The sequence below is a fragment of the Elaeis guineensis genome, chromosome 6, assembly GCF_000442705.2.
Source record: "Elaeis guineensis isolate ETL-2024a chromosome 6, EG11, whole genome shotgun sequence".
In the NCBI taxonomy this organism is placed as follows: domain Eukaryota; kingdom Viridiplantae; phylum Streptophyta; class Magnoliopsida; order Arecales; family Arecaceae; genus Elaeis; species Elaeis guineensis.
Window position 1 is genome coordinate 7,620,681 of NC_025998.2, and position 21,764 is coordinate 7,642,444.

General features: G+C 43.6%; 1 pseudogene; it reads right to left on the bottom strand.

Moving 5' to 3' along the window:
* Positions 1-4,991: 4,991 nt before the first annotated feature.
* Positions 4,992-5,528, bottom strand: LOC140858709 (DNA damage-repair/toleration protein DRT102-like; annotated as a pseudogene).
* Positions 5,529-21,764: the final 16,236 nt, after the last annotated feature.

Consider the following 21,764-nt stretch of genomic DNA (forward strand, 5'->3'; position numbering starts at 1 on the left):
GATAATTTTTTATGATTAATTAAAATGATTGCTATTTTTGATCCAATTATGCAAGAACATCTTAGACGTATTCAAAATAATGAAATTCAATATCATTATCTTAGTCGTAAAATTCAAGATGGGTTAGTAATTGCATTAGCATCTAATATAAAAAATTTAATAATTAAAAGAATTAAAGAAGCAAAATATTATTCTATTATACTTGATTGTACTCCAGATGTAAGTCATCAAGAATAAATGTCTTTGATCATACGATGTGTGAATATTTCAAAAAGATCAATAACAATAGAAGAATACTTTTTAGAATTTTTAAAAGTAGATAATACATCAGGTTTAGGCCTTTTTAATGAATTACAATCTATTATAGAAACTCTTGATTTAAACATTGATGATATGAGAGGACAAGGATACGACAATGGATCTAATATGAAAGGAAAAAATCAGGGAGTACAAAAAAGATTATTAGAAATAAATTCTAGAATATTTTATACACCATGTGCTTGTCATAGTCTTAACTTAACACTTTGTGATATGGCTTCATCTTGTAGTAAAACTAAATTTTTTTTTGGTGTAATACAACGTATATATAATGCATTTGGTGGTTCTACAAAGTGATGAAAAATTTTACTTAATAATATACCTAATTTAACATTAAAGCCATTGTCACAAACACGTTGGGAAAGTCGCATTGAGAGCGTCAAAGCAATAAGATTTCAAACTCCACAAATAAGAGAAGCTTTATATCAATTAGCTGAAATTTGTGAGGATTCAAAAACAAAGAGTGAAACTGAATCTTTAGCAACACATGAGCTTGAAAATTTTAAATTTTTATTAGAAATGATTATTTGGTATGATATACTATTTACTGTTAATTTAGTTAGCAAAAATTTACAATCTAAGGATATGCATATAGATATTGCCATTGATCAATTAAAAGGATTAGTTTCATTTTTTGAAAGATATAGAGAGACTGACTTTACTTCTGCCATGATTTCAGCTAAGAAAATTACAAATGAGATGAAAATTGATCCTATATTTCGTATAAAACGTCAAGTAAAAAGAAAAAAATAATTTGATGAAAATATTAATGTAGATATTGAACAATCACCAGAAGAATCATTTAGAGTTAATTATTTTTTATATTTAGTAGATCAAGCTATCTTTTCATTGAAACATAGATTTGAACAATTTCAATTATATGAAAATAATTTTAGATTTTTATTTGATTTCAAAATATTAATTTCATTGGATGAAGAAAGTTTGAAAAAATTTTATCTTAATCTTCAAAATATTTTAACAAATGGTAATCATTATGATCTTGATGGGATTGATTTATTTTCAGAATTAAAAGTTTTAAAAGTAATTATGTCAAAAGAAAATAATACTGCTATGGATATACTTAATTATATTAATGAAATGAATTGTTATCCAAATACATCAATTGCATATAGAATATTATTGACCATACCTGTCACTGTTGCCTCTGCTGAAAGAAGTTTTTCAAAATTAAAATTATTAAAATCATATTTACGATCAACAATGTTACAAGAAAGATTAAATGGTTTAGCTATGCTATCTATTGAAGAAGAATTATTGTCAAATATTGATTACAAAGAAATTATAAAAAATTTTGCATTACAAAATGTACGTAGATTAATTTTTCAATAATAATTAATATTTAAAATATATTAATTTTTAATAATTTTTTTTTATTTGACTTCAGGTCTAAACAATATCAGATCGGCCCTGCCCTACCTCCTTTTGATTGAAGCCATTCTGGAGCTATTTTTGTTGATCCACTGTCTCCTCCGAACATATGCACATAGCCCTATTTTGCCTCCGATCGATATCCAGCCTTTTGCGCCTCTGTTGTAATCCTTACAAATTGTATTCTTTCCTTCTTTAACAAGATTGGTGATAGGTGTACGTTTTTACCTACTCAATCTCGCCTTTCTTCAAACAAAAAAAAGAGAAAAAAAAGGAAATATGTTCGAGCTATGGACGGGGGAAGAGGGTGGGAGCGCTGGGGCTTTGCGGTGTTTCGAGAGTCGCTTCCCCGGTTGAGTTGTGACAGTCGATGAGGGAGGTGCGATCTAGGTGCAAGTGAACAAGGGCAAATGCCGGAGTGTATGCACGGTGGATAGTACGCAATTGGGACTTGGTGAAATACAAAGGGTAGCGTGGTGTGTTATCCACCGTGGGATTTGACGCGTTCTTGTTGCACCTGGTGCATGCAATATGGAGGCCAATTCTAGGGTGTTCGTTAACCATCGGCCTTTGATGATTTGGAAAGGAAATTCTGCTCTACTCTATTACTTTTCCTTTTTGTCCTTTTATTAAATGCTTCTACGCTTTAGTCCACTCCTTTCTTCTCCTTCTTGTTAGATCCATTGGGATCATCGGTCAACCCGATCCCTTCATGTGAAACTGTTTTATGTGGAAGATATACAGGATTTAATTTCATCAGTCTTTTTTTTTATATATAAAATAGGTCATTCAAACTCATCTAATATGGATACTTACAAAACTAACACTTAATCCCCACATTACAGAGATTTAATTAATAATAATGATAATATTTTATATTAAAAATTATCCTCACCAATTAATCTCATGATGAGATCAAAAAAATCTTTGAAAATTTTTCTTTCCAAACATAGGCTCCCAAACTAGTGACGATTGACGCATTTACTTGACACATGGCATTATTGAAGATTATCCTATAATCTTATGTATCAATGTAGAATGCCATCCCTAATATCCATATATCGCTTTACCATTATTATATAGATAGATATATAGATATAGATAATAATTTAAAATATTTTTTTATTTTTTTATCATACTATTTATATTTATATTTTTTATTTAAAAAATATAAAAAATAAAAAAATAAAACTTGATATGTGGTATTGCGGGAGATTATCCTATAATCTTAAGTGTTAACATGGAATACCACCTTTAGTATCCATGTATAACTTCATTATTATTATATAGATATAGATAAAGCTTTAAAATATTTTTTATTTTTTTATCATACTATTATGCTACTATTTCTTATTTAAAAAAATAAAATTTGACATGTGGTATTGCGGGAGATTATTCTATAATCTTATATATTCACACAAAATACCACTCTTAATATCCATGTATTACTTTACTATTATTATATAAATAATCAGAAAATAAAATATTCCTAAATGGATTAGGGGCATCTCGCATGTCGATCTAGAGAAACGATCCTAAGTGCTCCGCAATAAAAGCTGCTATCCAATCAGCCGCCGTATTCGTCTCTCGAAAAGTATACCTTATGATGAGATCAGCATAATTAGATAGTAGAGCTGCAATATCCCGCAAGAGGGGATGGTTGGTATCCCTCCGAATATACCTCTAGAGCCAAGTCACGACTGTCGTCAAATCACCCTCGATGAATAGGTACTCAGCATGAAGGGATCGACGAGCATGATGATTTTAGTCTAAGCAGCTCGAAGCTCCACAATAGGAACAAATGGGTTCTAGAGCTGGTTGCCTTCGATCGCCATAAGTCTGGAGGTGGAGTTACGGATTATAAAGCCAACTCCTCCTCATCTTCCTCTGACACTATCATCGAAGTTGACTTTGAAGAACCTCAGATAGGTAAGTGCAAGATCGATTGGACCCTGAAAATCGATAGGTAAAAGTCTTGATCCGATCCTTAGGACGCAGCATAGAGAGCTTGCAAAAGAGCATCAACACAAAGAATGAAGAGGTATAGGGATAAACAACAACCTTGCCATAGCCCAGTGGCACAGCACAAGTCAATCGAGGGCATTCCATTGATTAAAATGATAAAAGTGGGTCTGTAGATGCATACCATGATTTAGCCAATCCAACAGGGGTAGAAGCCAAACTCCTCAAGGGCTTGCTCCAATAACCGCCAACTCATGCAATCGTTAGTCTACTCGATATCCAACTTGATTACTATAAGACTGCGATGAGTGAAGGCTCAATAGAGATCATGCATAAACTCCTGAGTAACGAGGATATATTTTTGATCAAATTATCAAATCAAAAACGTATGTTCTCTTTCTTTGTGTTGGAGGTTATGAAAGCATTTGTTGTATAAATATCCGAAAAGAGAAGCAACCAAAAAAAAAAAAAAACTTCTGCTAGATATCAGAGGAAGGATCAATCCATGGTGTCCCCAAAAATTCTAATCTCATTGCAAGATTAAGAACTAAATGATTAAAAGTTTTATTTTTGAATTTTTGAATTAAATCAATGAGTCTAATTTTGTGAAGGCCTGCAACATCTCCTCTCCATGATCAAATCCATGTTTCTATTGGATCTTGAAATACGATTTAGTTTTTAGTAGGTCAATCGAATAAAAAAATTTAGGATAAACTATGTCGGCAGTCCCTGAATTATATCATATTTTTTTAAATGATCTTGAAACTATAAAATTTTAAGATTTAGTTTTTAAATTTTTTAAATCATTTTAATATTATCTTTCGATGAGTTTTGATGACTTTCTCTCATCGATTTACTTCTTTTTTTGCCTTGAATTGATGCTTACCTGGACAATCAAGCTCCATCGACACCCCACATGAATCACAGAGCGCCCAAAAAAAAAAAAGAGAATGACCCATCTTCTTCTTCCTCCTGACCGACCCATCGCCTCCCCCCCGCCCCCCCCGGCGGCTGCCCCGCCGCACCCCCTCTGGCCACTCCGGTGCTCGCCCCGCTGCAAGGTCCTCTGCGACAGGGCAGCACCAAGCCGATGATCCGCCGCCTCGCCTGCTGTGGTGGTGTGAAGCGGATTAGTGGCCTTATCTACAAGGAGACCCAGGGAGTCCTCAAGATCTTCCTCGAGAACATCATTCGCAACACCGTCACCTACACCGAGCAACTCCCCCCACCCCTGCGCCCGCCCCGCCGCACCCCTCCGGTCACACCCCCGCCTGTCCTGGCACTGGTGGGTTGTGTGCTGGTGCCCCCCCGGCCCCGCCCCCCTATATGGGCGTCTCCATCTCGACTGTGGACTGGTCGAGGAAGGACTGGATGTCGTTCGGCCAGGGCGCATTGTCGGAGGCCGGATAGGGGGACTTGAAGGTGGTGCGAAGCTAGGCGGATCTTGACCGCATCGACGGGGTCGATGGACATGCCGGAGATGGAGAGGACGTTGTAGGCGTTGATGGAGCTGGTGTTGACGGCGTCACTGACGGAGGAGCAGGTGGCCACGTACACGTGGGGGAACTTGTTGGTGAAGATGGAGACGCCCATGCCAGTGCTGCAGGCCAGGAGGCCGCGAGTCTCCGGCTAGTCACCGACGGTCGAGCTGACGAGGCGGCCGATGCGCTCATCGATGGAGTAGTACTTATCGATGCGAGGTCGACGACGTCAACGTTGGGGATGGAGCGAAGGTGGGCCACTAGGGCGTCCTTGATCGCACATCTGAAGGCATCGACGCCGACGTAGATCCTCAGGGAGGGGGTTGGTGGAGCGGTGCCATTCTCCACCCCTACGATGAGCTCATCGCCTGACACCATCATGGATCACTGATCTCTTGCTCTCCACTATTTCCACTTGAAGCTTTGCTTGACACCAGTGAGAGTGGGAACCACGGGGGTGTGCGGGTGGCGAGCAGTCGGGGCGGCGGCGGCGGCGAGGCCAGAGAGAAGAAGAAGAAGAACAGAAAAAAAAAATCCATCCAATCAGCGCCAGTGCCTTTGTTCACGTGAACGGAGCCACATAAGCATCGGTAACTATCACATAAAATTTTTGATGCAAGAAAGACATCGAAAATGAACGAAGGATAAAATTAAAACAGTTTAAAAAATTCGAAGATTAAAGTTTAAATTTTATAGTTCAGAAATCATCTAAAAAAATTAGATATAATTAAAGAACTACAAACATAGTTTATCCAAAAATTTATTGGGCCAGGGTCAAAGCTCCTTCACCATCTACCTTCATTGAAATCTTCTACACGGCATTTGATGCTTTGATTTTGATCTCGGTGCATTAATCTCTGATTCAATTTTAAGTTGTTTTGTTGTGAATCCATGGTCTAGAAGCACAGAAACAAGAGCTTTGAAATTGATGGAAAAACAAGAAAAAAAAGTTCGGGGGTTCATCATTAGCCATGCGATCATCGAAGGCAGCATGAGGTTGTTCTTTATTTTAGTAGGTCTGTGTTATCTATGGGCATATTAACATTCTGCGCTGCAAGATCATCCAAATCATTCCTCACAAACACCACTCTCCCATTTTTTCTTGATGTTGTTTGTCTTAATCCCTCAGTCAAGTTCCTCAATTTGTATGTCAATCAGCATTATATTGTCTAAGAAGTTCTCTAGCAATGATTTTATAAAATCTATCACCTCATTCCACTTTGTTGTGGAGGTAATCTACAGCAACAGACCATCCTTCTCTTTGGGATGCATCTAAGCTAACTCAGTGGAATCACCTCAAACTCAGGCACCAGCACAGGATCTTGACTCTGTGTCAACCTTAGGCTGTCAGCTCATTTATTCACATGAGCAAATCTACAACCATCTAGCAACTTTAATTCATACGATAGTAGAAAGATCTCCTATCCTAACAATCTTTCAAAATACGGCTTAGTGGACTAAGGGATCAGGTATAACGATCTCAAGATTTCAGTTAGACTGCCTATGGTTCTGTCTTTATCGAAAAAAGATATCAAAAAGACCCTCAGATAAGTTGAATTGGAGGAGAAAATAGTATACTACTACTCTCTCTCCCACTTTTACTCTCTTTTTCTTATTGTTTTCAAGCTTCAACTAAATTAGGCATCGGGGGATTTCCCATTGAAAAACTCCTGACAAATGTGAACTTTCCTTGCAGGTTCTCTCCGATGCCTAGCTTTTCGAATAGAGTCCAACTCCAGCAATGCATCGGAGATGTGTAGCAACATACTTCATGGTTGCAGTAGACTTGGAAAAGGTATGCGAAATTCATTGTCATGTACGCTCTACAAAGAAACCAGCGAATAGAAATTTCTATACAAACAATTTTATACCGGTTGATGGAAGGAAACACTGGCATAATGTACTGACTCCTGTGGCTGTCCATTCTTACAATTGCCGCAGTTTTCCGGTAAAAAAATCAATCTGCATTCCACCCATGTTCATAATGTTAATCATACAAGAACTTAACGGATAATGTTTACACAGTGCACCGCTATTGGAAAGCAGAACAGTGACTATTTAGTCCCATACGGGCAACATTCTCAAGCAAAAAAGATGCTTACTTTTGACCGTGTATTGTTGTACCATCGCACCATTGACAAAAATTATGACAAAATAAAGTAAATACAACTGGAGGGAAACATTAGTATGTGAAAGTACTATAATTATATAGCCTTTTTTTCAATTGAAAATTGAATTTATCATCTTAATGAATATTGATAGTTTGACAAGGAAAGCAATCCTTCCCGATATAGTACATAGATCATTAGACAATCAATCATCAACATTTTAACCACATGATAAATTTTGTGTCAACTATGCTAAAGATAGCTGGAACCATCAATATAAACCCGTATAATAAACAAACAGTTTTTTTTTTTAAAAAAAAACCTTACGTAGGGTAAATTTAAGAAGAAAGTAATTATATTTCTTTAGATCGTCTCCCTTGCTAATGTAAATGAAAAAACTATTCTTCTTTTGTAACTCTCTCTCTCTCTCTATATATATATATAGTAAATGCAAAACATAAGTGAACGCTGCTGGAAAAGCTTCAAAACTATAATACCTATTTATGCTTTTGTGTTTTCTAATAAACATTTTCTGACTTTTTGATTATTAAAATTTTCAGATCTCAGAGTATTTGATAATAAACTATTTCCTGATTTTATTCCAGCTTGCTAGCTATATATGTTTTGGTTTTTATTTGTAATGTTTTGTTAATTTCATTAACCATAAACAAATATTTCATTAACAATTTTCCCTCTTGAAGATTGTCAAATTGTAGGTGTTCATAAAGATGTTTCAAATTTTCTTTAATATATTCCTTCCACCGCTTTTCCCCCTAAATCTTCAAATCTTGCCTACTTACAAGCTTCTTTCTTCCCTGTGGAATAGAGCTCAAAGCTCGCTATCATATTTTTTTGTTGGAGAGGAAAGCATATTGAATAAAAACAATAAATGTAGATTATGTGAATGCAGCTGTAAAAAGTAAATAGCATAGAACCAGAACATAAATGAGAGTAAAAATATAGTGGTAGAAGGACCGAGCCTGACCCCATGGAAAGAACTGTCCTTGACCCTGCTTCAAACCGCATGAAATTTAATTGTGATGATACTACAGAGCGTAATTTTACTTGGACACAATTAACAAATCATTGTAGTAAACGCCATATTGATAACTGGCTCATAACTCACAAATCATTCATACGGGAGAAAGGAGAAAACAATAAGAATGAAATGTACTAAGCCATTTATTTCCTCCAAGCTTGTCAAAAAAGAAATGTACTAAGCCATTTATAAATTGCATCCAATATGGTGAGCAGGATGCCGTTTGTTGCATAGCAATACGGATACAAATGCCAACAATCCACCAAGAAAACAAACGACAGCAAGGCGGTCACATGCGCTCGCATTGAGCTTTCATGGTGCTCAAGGATAACAGTTGACAGAAAAAAGATTCAAGTTTTATTCTTTAAAAAAAAAAAAAAACTAAGTCTAAATAAACTTGGGTCTAAATAATCTGCATCTCCCTCTTGATGGATCTTGAACCAATTCATTCGTCCCAAAACAACTCACTGTTACATGTATAATTAATTGGGAGTAAATTATATTAATGAAATTGGACGAAGTAATTTCTGTTCCTAAATCCTTACCACCTGTTGCGGCCAATCCCCTGTTGTCCGATCGCTGAGATCGCGCACTTACAAGAGAAGTTCTCACAGATCGGAGATGCCTCCGACGGGATCCTCCGACGGTCAAGTCAGAGAGGAGACTAGGCAACAGTGGAAAATCAGAAGCTCAGCTCGAGAGGGCTAGAGAAAGCTGGAGCAAGCTTGAGAAGGCTTGGGAGAGCTTACCAAGACTGTTGCCTTATTCCTTTTTATAGTAGAACGCGGTATGGTCCCGCCATTAATGGTGCAGACAACTGGAGAGTTGTCACATCGTCGGGGGCTATCCAATCGCCGTGGACTGTCAAATCATCGTGTGTTGTCATGATCAACCCATGTCCTTGGCAGGACAACGCCCCAGGACGGTCGCACAGCATGTCCTTGACAGGACAACAGCCCATAGCGGTCGTACGGCGTTTGGGTGGGCTAACCGACTATACATCGGTATTTGACTGCCGGAACGTCGGGTGATGACCTGGAAACACCGTCGGCTGGTCTGGTGCCTCGCTGAAGTCGGATGTCGGCTGCCACCCTCGACAGTGAGTCGGTGATTCGGGCTCGGCCGCTCGATCGGAAACAGTGTGGGTTTGTTCGGCCGACATACCTTCGACCTGATATTGTCGGCAGCTATCATTGACAGTCGTCCGTCAGTCCGGTCAGTAGAGTCAGGCGTCGGTCAGACCGGCCTGAGGGTAAGTCGGTGTAGAGGGATCGATCGATATATCCCAACAGTTGCCCCCCCCCACTCCTGAGTTAGATGTCGTGTTGGCCAGCGTCTCCACGTGGGCGACGGCTTCGGGCGAAAGGAGTGGTTATCCATCACGTCATGCACCGACTCTGGCAACCGTACCAACGAACGGTCCGGTGTCAGACGTCCCATTGGGAACGTGAACTGCTGTCCCCTTGGGAACAGGAACCGCCGTCTTCTTGGGAACACGAACCGCCATCTCTTTAGGAACATGAACCGCCGTCGGTTAACGAATTTCGAGACACGATTTTTCTGCCACGTGTCAGGGGACTATTGGGTCGGAACCGTTCATGCAGATGGAGGCGACGTGGCTTGATCTGGTGGAGGTGCATCGAATCGTCGGATCGAGGAAGGGCCCAGGCACTACCACGTGTCAGCATCCGGGAAGCCCTCGTCCGGCGTGCTTTCATCTCGACCGTTGAAGGGCCTTATATATACGTGGCCACTTACATCCAAAACTTCATTTTTGCTGTAAATCTGCTCCTGATGCTGAGGCTCTGTCGAGTTGTCCCCCAGTCCCAGGTAGTTGTCTCCGTGCTCTCCTTTCGAAAGCTCTTCTCGGAGTTTTTCTTGTTTGTCCTTGTCTTTTTGCACCCTTCCTCCTTTGTCATTTTCTTTTTGTTCTCCTTTCTGGGGCTAGCGTCATGGCTAGAACCTCTCCTCGAGGAAGTCAGTCGGGGAATCCGACCGACGATTCTCGGTCGACCCCGGAGGTGGAGATTTCTTCACTTTCGGGGGCAAACGTTGAACGGCTCAAGGAGCAATACAGTATCCTGAAGTAGTTCGAGCTCTTCGCCCCTGGGGCTGAGGGTCGGGTTAACAACCTGCCTCCGGACCAGGTGGCCTTCTATGTCGAGGACCTTCGGGCAGGTCTTCGCTTTTCGATTCTGGAGTTCGTCCGGAACGTTCTGGATTATTACGGGCTTTGTCCGGCGCAACTGCATCGAACTCAGTCCGGCTGATAATCAGTTTTGCATTGCTGTGTCGGCTTTTACCGATCTATCCTCGTATTTCTCTCTTCTGGGCGTTCTTCATCCTCCGACCCCACCCGAAAGCCCGAAGGTGGTGGTTCTTCAATCCCTGGAAGGGTCTTTCGTTCATCACCGGTCTTCCATCGTCGATTCACGGGTGGAAGAACCAATTTTTCTTTGCTTCCTCTTCACTTCCTTGGGGGTTTCCTTTCCGCTGGGGCGACCTTCGGACTCAGTCGAACGAAAACAGTCGGATAGAGGATGGAGACCAAGAGAACTTTCACCGACTGAAGGATGTGTCGGTGTCGAAGCAGAGGGAGCTCATCATCGAGCAAGATCTATACGAGCCGGCCTAAGTTCGGTTCTCCATTTAGGTACATCTCGATCTGTCGGTCGTCCTTTATCTTTTCTATCCGTATTTGGACTTACGCTGATCCTTCGTTGAAATTGCAGGGATGCCACCGAGAGTGAGGCTGACCGACGCCGACATTCGGCAACATGCGGCGAGGAAGAGACCGGCGCCCGGGGTCGGACCATCGCAGCCTCCCAAGAGGCCTCAGATAGCATCGCCGACCAACCTTGCGGCGGCGGGAGCGCAGCCCGATGCCGAACGTATGTCGGGCTACGAGTCGATCATCGCTCTGTCGGCACCGGTGGTGCCACCTGAGGCACCGTCCGAGGAAGGGGTGGCTGAGGGGGCAGCCGAAGGAGCGTCGGCTCCCTCACCCACGAAAGAGGTTCGGGCCAAGGTACGTGAGCCCGAATGACTTGCAGCGGCGGCCGTCGCAGCCTCGGGAGGGACCCAGTCGAGCTCGAGCTTCCCGTCCCTCTCTGACTTCCGGGCCTAGGCGGCCGAATGAGGGAAGGCTCCGATGGCACCGGGAGACGACACAAGGTCAGCCGGCCGAGCCATGTCGTCCGACGTTTGGGTCCCTGAGGGAGCGTCGGCCCTGGCCAACCATGACTTGGTCAGGAGGTTGTGTCAGGCAACCGTTCTCCCGACCAACCGGGAGCTTTTGAGGGGTCGGCTGGTGTCCGACATGATTTCCTCTTTCTACTTGACCATGATCCAGGTGAGCCCCTCTTCTTTTTCTTTCCTCTTTGTTGTTATTTTTGTCATTTCATCTTTCTGATGACCCGCCTTCGGCCTTCTGTTTGCAGCTGATCTACAATATGTCCGAGCTGGAGATCGGGTACCGGAGGTTCGACGACGTCCGGGCGGCCTGGAAGAATAGGGCCGAGACCGCCAAGGCTGAGAAGGCGACGCTGGTCGACCAGCTGAAGTTGTCGGTCGACCGCGAGGCTAGGCTCAAGGAGGAGATCTCCCGACTCACCGACGGCCTAGCCGCTTCAGAGGCCGAACTTCAGTCGGCTCGCGAGCAGATCCAGCGCAAGACCCGCTCCATTCACCGACTGCGGCGGGAGTGGGACGGCTGCGTCAGGGAGCTCGAGGTCGAGCGCAAACAACTTCGTGTTAGCCTGGAGAACCTGGCCAAGGCCGAGGAGAACTTGTCCTCCGCCCAAGCCGACGCCGACATAGCGAAGGCGTAGGTGGAGTCGGCCAAGGAGGCGCTGAGCCAGGCGGTGGAGGACTTCTGTGGCTCAGATGAGTACCGAGAGGATCTTCTAGAGAGCAGCTTCACCTCCTACCAGGTGGGGTACGAGGACGCCCGAGATGCGATCCAGAGTTGGCACTTGGAGCTCGACCTGAGCGGCGTCGTCCCTCCGGGGTCGGAGGACCCAGTCGCAGAGGGAGATGCCGACGCCATGCCGAAGGACCCGATGGCTGCAGAGGAGGCCGACACTGGACCGATGGAGGTGGCTCCAACCTCTGGTCTAACTCCGACCTGAGAGGGCACACCAGTTGCTCCTGAGCTGTTCTCGGTGCAGGAAGTCGACTCCGATGAATAGTCGGAGTATCTGCCCTCTATCTTTGTATTCTTCCTTTTATTTCTGTTTTATCTTTGATATTTGTAATCGGGCTTCGTCCCAATTTTGTAATCCGACTTCGGCCAAATTTTGTAAGTTACCACAACTAAATGAAATCAAAGGCTTTTTAAACTTCTCCCCGCAAGCGGTTCAAAGTGTATTCCTTGTCGAGCCATTCCCGATAGTGTAGGTCGTAGCTCCAACATACCTCGTTAGGACACTCGATAGGATCCAGCATAGCCGATCGAAGTAGTCAGTAGCGTACGCCCCGCCAAAGGCAGAGCAAGCCCCAATCGCAGGTCGGCATCCCGACTATCGTGCTGGTTGCATAGGATCCGATGGTCGAGTGTCGTCCCGACTGTAAGTCGAGTGTCCATCGCCCGGGCCTTGGTCGGGTGCGCACGTGGGGTCGAGTGTCAGCCAATCCCCGAATGTGGCTTGTCGACAAAATCATCTCGTAGAGTCTGATAGTCGAGTGGCGTCCGACGTATCCAGATAGGATAACAATGACAAGTCGAATATCCATCGTCCGGTCCTTGGTCGGGCGTGTACGTCGGGACGTATGATAAACGGTGACAAGCCGAATATCCTTCGATCGATCGTAACCGAGTCAGTATGTCGTAAGTGCGACGTAGTTCATCGACGCCATCATACCATAGAATCTGGTAGTCGAGTAGGGTCCGACGCATTCGAATAGGATTACGATGGCAAGTCAAATATCTGTTGTCCTGCCCTTAGTCGGGCGTACGCATCGGGTCGTATGATAAACGGTGGCAAGCCGAACATCCTTTGACCAGTCGTGACCAAATCGGTATGTCGCGAGTGCGACTGCGGTCGTCTTGGCATTTTATCCTTTCTTAGTCGAAGCTAAGTCGGCAAGTTAGCCAGCCGTATTGGTCGAAGCCCTTTGCCTTCAGAGGCGGGGGCCGTCGTAGATATTCCATCCCTTCGATCTCCGTGGTAAAATCCGATGTGTCGTCGGTGATTGAGACGTAGATCGAGCGACCGAAGCATAGATTCGACGATCGAGATGTAGATTCGGTGATCGGCGATCGAGCCGTTGGTTCGACGTAGATTCGACAATCGAGCCGTTGATTCGGTGATCGACGATCGAGCCGTTCGTTCGACGATCGGCGATCGAGACATAGATTCATCGTAGATCCAACATAGATTCGGCGATCGACGATCAAGCCGTTGGTTCGACGATCGTCGATCTAGCCGTAGATCCGTCGTAGATCCGTCGTAGATCCATCGTAGATTTGACGATCGGCGATCAAACCGTTGGTTCGACAATCGACGATCAAGCCATTGGTTCGTCGTAGATCCGATGCAGATTCGACGATCGGTGATCAAGCCGTTGGTTCAGCTATCGACGATTTAGCCATAGATTCATCGCAGATCCGGCGATCGATGATCGAGCCATTGGTTCGGTGTAGACTCATCGTAGATTCGACGATCGAGCCGTTGATTCGACGATCGACAATCAAGCCGTTCATTCGACGATCGACGATCAAGATGTAGATTCATCGTAGATCTATCGTAGATCCGGCGTAGATTCGACGATCGAGCCATAGATTCATCGTAGATCTGGTGATCGACGATCGAGCCGTTGGTTTGACGATCGACGATCGATCTATAGATTCATCATAGATCCGACGATCGACGATCGAGCCGTTGGTTTGGCGATCGACGATCGATCCATAGATTCATCGTAGATCCGACGATCGACGATCAAGCCATTGGTTCGACGATCGACGATCGAGCCGTTGGTTCGGCGATCGACGATCGACCCGTAGATGCATCGTAGATTCGTCAATCAACGATCGAGCCGTTGGTTCGACAATCGACGATCGAGACGTAGATTCATCGTAGATCCGACGATCGATGATTGAGCCGTTGGTTCGGTGATCGACGATCGACCATGTTGGTCGAGGCCCTTTGCCTTCAGAGGCAGAGACTGTCGTAGATTCGATGATGGAGCCGTAGATTCGACGATCGATGATCGAGCTGTTGGTTCGACGATCGACGATCGATCGTAGATTCGATGATCGACAATCGAGCCATTGGTTCGACGATCGACGATCGATCGTGTTAGTCGAGGCTCTTTGCCTTCAGAGGTGGAGGCCATCGTAGATTCGATGATGGAGCCATAGATTCGATGATTGACGATCGAGCCATTGGTTCGGCGATCGACGATCGACCGTAGATTCAATGATCGACGATCGAGCCGTTGGTTCGACGATCGACGATCGACCGTGTTAGTTGAGGCCCTTTGCCTTCAAAGGCGGAGGCCATCGTAGATTCGATGATGGAGCCGTAGATTCGGTGATCGACGATCGAGCCATTGGTTCGACGATCGGCGATCGACCGTAGATTCGATGATCGACGATCGAGCCGTTGGTTTGGCGATCGATGATCAGTCGTGGATTCGGCGATCGATGATTGAGCCGTTGGTTCGATGATCGGCGATCGATCGTGTTAGTCAAAGCCCTTTGCCTTCAGAGGTGGAGGCCGTCGTAGATTCGTCGATCGACGATCCAGCCGTTGGTTCGGTGATCGACGATCGAGACATTGGTTCGGCAATCGACGATCGGCCATGTTAGTCGAGGCCCTTTGCCTTTCAGAGGCGGAGGCCGTCGTAGATATTCCACTCCTTCGATCTTTGTCGTAGAATCTGCGCACGAGGAGCGGAGAGAGGGATGTAAGAATCACACCTGCGATGCGTCGGTCTTGGACTCCATCGTCGGGGCGAGACCCGTCTATCGGTGGGGGGTCCTGTTGGGTTCAGCAGGGGCCCGACCTTTCTTCCGCTTCTCCTTCTGGCCTGTGCCCTCGGTCAGACGTCGGTCGGAAGCTCCTTCGTTCACGCGCATGTATTTGTATGCGCACTCCAGCAATTCGGCGTACGTTCGGGGAGGGTCTTGTCCAGAGAATATGTGAACCGAGACCCTCTTAGCCCCCTCTTCATGGTCGAAATAGCCATGTCTTCGTTGAGGTCCCGGACCTCAAGTGTGGCTGCGTTGAATCGGGCCACAAAGTATCGTAGAGTCTCATTTTCTCCCTGCTTGAGGGAGAAAAGACTGTCCGAGGTTCGTGGCAGCTTCCGACTGGTGCTGAAATGGGCCACGAAAGAATGTTCGAGCTGTCCGAAGGAGTGGAGTGGATACTTTCCGAGCGAAGGTCAGAGTACCAAGCCCTGGTAGCTTTGCGGAGTGTGGCGGGAAAGCCAATGCAAAGGAGGGCATCGGTTGCCCCTTGGATTGTCATGAGAGCCTTGTAGCTCTCCAGATGGTCAATTGGATCGGTGGAGCCATCGTAAGGCTCCATATGAGGCATCTTGAACCGACTAGGGATCGATTCGTCGAGGATGAATCGAGAGAGAGGTTGGGTGGTCCGGAAGTCGACGTCGTTCGATGACTTCTGACCATCCATCTGGAGCTGGACAAGCCGACGATCGATTTCTTCGAACTTGTGCTCGTAGTCGTCTAATCGTCGGTGTTAAGAAATCCCAGGGGTCGATCCTCCCGATGAATTCGAGAGTGATGTGGACGGTGTCCGCGATCGCTTCTCCTTCCTCACTCGCTCCAGCTGGGAAGGAGAGAGACGTCGAGACCGATGGGTGTCACGCTGTGGCCGCCTCCCCCCTTCTCGGTGGGAGTGATGAGACGGCTGCTCTTGAGGAGGAGATGGAAGTGGACGCGGGCGTCGGCGGCTGCTTCTGGACGGCATAGGGTGCGCCGTCGGTTGCTCCACCGACGGTCGCGGCAGCTGGGTCGGTTGTTGTTGAAGGTTTTTGACCGCATCCATCAGAACGGTCATTTGCCGCATTATCGCCGTGATCTGTGCCTCCGTGGTCACCACCGGGTGCGGAGAGCTGGGCTCCGCCATGGAGGATGAAGGAGAGGCCTCTTCCCGGCGGGAAGAGCGCCTCGCTGACTGGGTTGCTCTTGATCATTGAGCTCTGATTTTCGTCATCTTGAGAGGTCTTTGAAGCTCTAGGGAGCTTGCTGTCTTACCTCTGTCGAGCCCCCTACCTGGCGTGCCAAATCTGTTGCGGCCAATCCCCCATCGCCCGATCGTCGAGGTCGCGCACCTGCAAGAGAAGTCCTCACAGACCGGAGATGCCTCCGACGGGGACCCTCCGACGGTCAAGTCAAAGAGGAGACTAGGCAACAGTGAAAAATCAGAGGCTCAGCTCGAGAGGGCTAGAGAAAGCTGGAGCAAGCTTGAGAAGGCTTGGGAGAGCTTACCAAGACTGTTGCCTTATCTCTTTTTATAGTAGAATGCGGTATGGTCCCGCCATTAATGGTGCAGACAACTGGAGAGTTGTCACATCACCGGAGACTGTCAAATCATCGTGGACTATCAAATCACCGCGGGTTGTCATGATCAACCTATGTCTTTGACAGGACAATGCCCCAGGGCGGTCGCACAGTATGTCCTTAACAGGACAACAGCCTATAGCGGTCGTACGGCGTTTGGATGGGCTGAATTCATCAGTATTCAACTATCGGGACGTCGGGTGATGATCCGGAAACACCGTCGGTTGGTCTGGTGCCTCGCTGAAGTCGGATGTCGGCTGCCACCCCCGACAGTGAGTCGGTGATTCGGACTCGGCCGCTCGGCCGATCGGAAACAGTATGGGTCTGTTCGGTCGACATACCTTCGATCGGATATTGTCGGCAGCTATCGTCGGCAATCGTCCGTCGATCCGGTCAGTAGAGTCGGATGTCGGTCGGATCGATCTGAGAGTAAATCGGTGTAGAGGGGTCGATCAGTATATCCCAACACCATCAAAATATCACAAGGGCATCACAACAGCTTTAGAATATCTTTCTTGATGAGGAGTGCCAACATTGGGATATAGCCTACTTGACACAATCCTTTTAGATTCTTTCGGACAAAGATTACGGAGACAAAATGGAATAAAAAGACGATTGCTTTGTGGTACAGACTTGTGCACAGCAAACATTTAAGCACTCGATAGAAGGGATTTTGCTCTGGATTCCAGATGCGAGGAACTGAACTTCTGTGCAGCTGCACGTACTTGTTTGGGAACGGTTAAGTATTGAGTCTTCAAGACGTAGGATGTGTAAGTAGTTGAAAACAACCACACATAGGGGGGCAAATGGGTTGGGTCTCCCCACAATCTGGCCCAGCCTCCATTTCATTATACTCAGCCTGATCCGTATTTAAAAACCTTGGATTGGATCAGCTTCAAAAGTTAGATCCAATCTATGTCTTGGTTCAGGTCTGGATCTTGTATTTTCATTCCGATGCGGACTAACTTGACAGGCACGTCTTTCGGATCTAACTTGGGTCAACAAAAATGGACCCAACCCGACTCGTACCCAAATTATATAAACTTTCTTCTCCAGCACTCTAAATATTTGTTCTAATTCTAGACTCCCATTTAAACCAATTTCTCTTTTTCATCTTAACAACTATATCTCCTTTTATTTATTCAAACTTAAATTATATTTAAACATTCATATTTTATTATTTGTTTTGCTTAAATCTTATTTATAATTCTTTCAAGTATATCAATATATGTATGTGTGTATGTATTTAAAAATAGAATTTCTAAATTTAAAAATGATCTATTACTTGGTCGAAATTAACAGTTGTTGCATAAAATACAAGTTTAAATGGGCTCATTTTAACTTTATTTATTTCTTTTAGTAATTTTTTGAGCCATAGAATCTTATATTTCATTTAAAAAGAATAGCTAGACGTTTGATTCGAATTGTAAATCTAACTTGATTTGAATATTTTAAGTTGATTTCAGGTCATACTTGAATCTGACTCAATCCAAATGGCCCATTAGATTCAAAATATTGAAATGGACTCAACTAACCCGATTCAATTAGCTAATGGATTAGGTTCACATCCAAAATCATGACCCGAATCAAGCATACTTTGGTTCCCCAACTGATACCAGCCCTAAAATATTGGAATCTTTGGTGCAGACCACGATATCAACATTTAGTAGGAAAATGGTAATAGCCGAGAAAAAAAAAAAAAAAGGAAAGTGGAATAAGACATGTTTAATCTGATTACATAATTCTCGACTGCACTCACCCTCATCTCCAAAAATTTGCAAATAAATGTTGCAATTCTATTAATGGACAATTGCTGCATTTTTCAGGGACAATCTTCACGATGGGACCATGGGATATCGCCCTGGAAAAGCCTGGCCGCATATCTTTATCCAATCCGATTGGGTACCAAAGAGAGAACTGGGTGTGATGCCAATGCACGACAGGCGTTTTTTCTTTTTTTCTTTTCCATGGAGCATATGGGGCTGAAAAGAGTTTTGTGGATCACTGAGATCTCCCTTGAGAGTGAAAAACATAGAAGATGATTTATGGATAAGTTTCATGTAAAACAAGTAATGCGCCAATTGTTGCTTATTGGCAAAAAGATGTTGCATATGATGGAAATTTTTAGATGCATTTGATAAATATCCAACCTAACTACTAGCTTTGTTGCTTGATTAAAATTTAAAATTAAGATAATACTATAATTCTACGGTGCGCCTATATGCCTATGAGAGTGTGTTTGGTTTCCGATTGGAATTGGAATGGCTTAAATTAGGAATCAGAATGGCTATATTTTGTGACATATTTGGTTCATGATTGGACTAGGAATTGGATGCTGACTCCAAAATTAATTTTTTGAAAAAAATTATTAAATAGAGATGTGTCTTTGGAAAATCAAGTTCCCAAGTAAACCTTCGATCTAATGAGACGTGAATACTTGGAGAGAGTTGATGTTGGAGTATTTTAATTCCTTCCTAAATTAGGAATGGGAATGAGATTCCCATCAACCAAACATATAGATGAATACATATTAAAAATGCTATCTCGTTTTAGTAGCACCAAAAAAATCGGAATTTTTCTATCCATGTGCCCTTCAGCCATTCCCGATGATCATACCTGTGATTTTTTTTTTTTTTTGAGAGTAAAATGAAGTGAGTTACATGTAGGCCCTACCCACGTAGTTGAAGGCTTACAAAGGACCATACCTGTCATGTTATCTACAATGACTTTTCTCATATGGCAAGGAAGTTCAAGCAGTTGATTCCTTAGCTGTTAAAGAGAACTAGGATGTTTTCGAGGCATAAATTAATTAATGTATCTTTAAAGCCAATGCACTTGATCACAAAATCCATACAATCTGAAGTCCATAAAGCAATGAGCTCGCTTGGCATGATAGCAGCTGCACATGTTCAAATTGAGGCTAGCAAAGAACCTGAAGGTCTGGCCAATGCTAGCGAACGTTGTCAAGAGAATGCTAACTGAGATTATGCTTTCCAAGTAGAAATTTGCATGTCATTACCTTTTCCTAGAAGGGTCAATGTAAATTTTTTTAAGTCATACGTACACTATACGCATTAAGCCCTAAAGTAAATTCGCTAATGTACAGTTTTACTTCTTTGAGGATAGCTCGAGCTCAGATAGTAGATCATATATTGTAATTGAAAACACAACAAAGAAATCCATATGTTGGTCATCCCCGATTTAGGGGGGAGAGTATTTATAGAGTTTCGGTGTTTATAGAGCCGCTCGAATCAACTTCTGATAGAAAAGAAGAGGAACAAGCGGTGGCAGCCGCAGCAGCAGCCATATCTCCTCAGTGGCTACCTCCCTTTTACTAGCAGCTAACAGGAGAAGCTGAGGAAAAGTATAATGATTGGATTTTACGTCAAACCGAAATTGTCTGTCGGCATAATTCTTATCGAGATTTTTTTGTTTTTCCTTTTTGAGAAACTTATTAAGAAAAAATTGCATAAATGAAATACCCTTCGCATGATTGAAAAACCGAATGCCTCAGAATTTACCAGCAAACTGATTCATATTGATGCTTTTCAGAAAAGCCTGGACTGTGTAAGATCTTGTTATATCCCCTACATGTGCATCGAAAGTGCCGAAGAAGCTTCAGGGATGACTTCAATTGGACAAAGGTTTTTGAACCTAACATATTTCTGAAGCATCCAACGATCGTCTAAATTGGAGCGCCTCAATGTCCAAAACATTTGATTATTGGTATAATCCCTTCTATACGCCGGTCTTCATCAAAAGAGCTTGGTTTGCAGGTGACCTAACTCAAGAAATCACAAACCCCACTTGCTGGGACAATCAAATCTACTCCCTCCGACTCAAAGTCGGCCCCCCAATTCTACTTTGGCAACAAATGTTGGACCATCAAAATAAGACCGTCACAAAAATCATCGATTCGACTATAGCATTTACAGGATTCATCACTCCGACATTCAATCGGCTTCACGGAATATGATTAATGGCCAACTATTTATCGATTAGCCGACTGCCTGTTGGTAACTTTCGATTGTCTTCTCAAATAGCAACCAATCCAATCGATCCGATCCACTACTACAATGACTCTTCGATACAAAATATGAGAAATCGATGGCCGGTCGATATATCTGAATCACCGACTCTTAGTTAGTACATCAAAATCACCGATTTCCAATCGGTATATTGGAATATAAAATTGTGATACCATAATTATGGGTAACGACTGCATACCACAGCCGTTAGTGGGTATAAATTGCCCACTGACTCTATGATTATGGTCCGATAATAGAGGTAACTATAGCCCGATAATAGAAGTTAACTACTCTTTAGTGCCATAAAAAGTGAGACTCCACGTGCTCAACGGTTACATCTAAATCGTCTATAAAAGGGAGGTAAGAAAACATACGACAGTAAGAAAAATTTCTGGATGAAAACTCTATCAAATTCTATTCTAAATTTTCTATTCACCACTCCTCACTGACTTAGGCATTAAATGATCCACGCTGGATAAAATTTCGATCAATAGACTTATTTTGTAGGTCGCTCTTCATTGAAATCAGGCGCACACAAGGATTGACCGTAACAGCCCACTTAATTTCTTTTTGTGTAATGAAAGGAATAAAAAAAGATAGAAAAAGGACTCAAGTTTCATCCAACTTGCCTAGATAAAAAAAACTGGGGACCTGAGGCAGGTTTGGAGCAATGTTTAGAATTATTTATCAAATCAAGTATTAAGTAGACACAATTTGCACTGGAACTCAAAAATATTTTTCCCTCGTCAACAGATATCCACACACACAAAAGAAAGTCTCCTTCAGAATTCCACATTATCTCGAACTGACATGATCTATATACTACAATGCAGTAAGAATGCATGGATTCAAAAACTTGGAAAATAATCACCAGACAAAACTTCATGGAATCTGCAATACACCAAGGTA